We start from the raw sequence: 1,779 nt of genomic DNA, 5'->3' as shown, positions 1-1,779 counted from the left end.
TCCCTCCCTTTTCTCTCCCTCCCTCCCTTCCTTTCTCATTTTCTCTCTCCTTCTCTCTTCTGTCTCTCACATACACATGTCATTGTTAAAACCGTTTACAGATCTGACCAACACGAGCTAGCTAAGCAGAAGTACTCTATCATGAGGCCATGGCTGGTAGATTTCAGATGAGGGAAAACCTTTTTTTTTTTTCTCTCCTGTGAATTTATTTTTGCTTCAAAGCTGTGCAAGACTGCGCCAGGTGGCTGCCTCTGGTCTCCCACAGATGGTGACCACAGGAATGTTCATCATGTGGCTGTTTGGGGGGCCACCTTAGCCCTGGCTGGTGGCAGTTCTAGAGGTGACCTAGGTACCCACAAGCCACCAGCTGATCACACAAATCAAAGTGAACACAGCCAAGACACAGCCACTGGCCTTAGAAAAATAAAGACATTTGTGATAGTCATCTCATCTCCTTTTAAACTGTAGCGCCAGGCTGCCATAAAGAAATGAAGCCGGGGAGATGGCTCAGTAGACTAAGCGCTTGCCTGGCAAGTGCAAGGGTCTGAGTTCGATCCTCGGTTCCGAAAAAACAAAGAAATGAAGCACCTGCGTTTGCCAGGGAGCGAATCCAACCACACAGGTCTTCCTCTCCAAGCCCTGCAGGTAACGCTGCCTCACAACGTGGTAATTAAGCCCCAAGCCCCACTAATGCAACCGAAGCAGCCCACTCTGAACAGTCCACACCGTGACAGGCACTCATGCCTTGTGCTTACCTGTGGGGACAACTTCTTGGTTGGCAGCAGCACTTGTCACAAACTGACACTGCAGGGAGGTAGCAGGCCTCTAACTCCAGCCTTGGCAGTGGGAAGGTGGCAAACGAGGAGACGATTGGTCCTCTGGATCCCCCCAGTTCTCCACCACCCTGGGAGAGGAACGTCAGGGTGACCCAGCTGCTGCAATGACAGCGTATCCCAGGGTCGTGCCTCTCCTTCCACAGCCAGGGCCCGGCGCCCCCGGAGGGGAGGGGCCTGCCTGGCTTCCCTGGGGGCGAGGGGTGGAGGCAGAGGCCAGAGAGGTGTGCGCCTCTAGGGTCCCCTAGAGTCCCTTAGCCCAAGGCAACATACAACCGGGGTTTTTCCTAGCACTCTCAACTTTTGGCGCACACTTTTCCTCTTTTAAAAAAGGCATGTAAAACCAGGGGCGTGCAGGGGATCAGAGGTGACCCACCCGGCTCCGGCTTCGATAGCACTCCAGGGCTCTGGCCTGGCTTCCCCTGGAGGGCCCAGGGTTGCCCCGGAAACTTGAGCGACTGGGTGGCGCGCGCGGGACCCAACCCGGAGGTTCTTGCTGTTGCCACCCTACCTAGCCAAGCCCATCCTCCTGGGGGTCCTGGGGTCTTCCCACAACGCGTGAGAGCGCTTCCCTCCAAGGTGGCCCGCCACTGGTGACACCAAGGAGCGCGCGGGTTTCCCCACCGGGCTGCCGCCACGGGGTGCACTGACCTCAGCCTCGGTTACCCTGACGGGGAGCAGAGCTCCCAGGAAGCGGCCCCAGCGACAGCTGTGGACGTTGGATTCCAGGCAGGTTCCCTGGCCAGGCGTGGACAGAGCAGGGCACTGCCTCGTGGGACCCTGACGCCCGCGCGAGTCCTCCGCGCGCGATCGCCCCGGGTGCCGGGCTCCGCTCCCAGGCCGCGCGCATGCGCTGCCCGCCCCCTCCGAGTCCACCCGAGTCCGCCACCCTCCGGGGCTCGGGGCAGGGCCCGTCGGGCTCGGCCCGCGCGCCGGGACCTGGGCC

At 59.7% G+C, this 1,779-nt stretch overlaps 1 protein-coding gene across 6 annotated transcripts in view; it reads right to left on the bottom strand.

Moving 5' to 3' along the window:
- The window catches only part of Ppara (peroxisome proliferator activated receptor alpha), a 65,698-nt gene that overhangs the window by 61,464 nt on the left and 2,455 nt on the right, over positions 1–1,779 (bottom strand). For 2 of the 6 annotated variants that reach the window (XM_023702491.1, XM_023702492.1), the window contains exon 2: positions 756–904. The exons of 2 other annotated variants lie outside the window; for them this stretch is intronic. The gene's annotated coding sequence lies outside the window, so the exon portion shown is untranslated. 2 more of the 6 variants (XM_023702490.1, XM_023702493.1) reach the window with 2 other exon arrangements.

This window comes from Octodon degus, unplaced genomic scaffold, assembly GCF_000260255.1.
Source record: "Octodon degus isolate 3935 unplaced genomic scaffold, OctDeg1.0 scaffold00153, whole genome shotgun sequence".
NCBI classification, from domain to species: domain Eukaryota; kingdom Metazoa; phylum Chordata; class Mammalia; order Rodentia; family Octodontidae; genus Octodon; species Octodon degus.
This window is presented reverse-complemented; position numbering and strand designations above follow the sequence as displayed.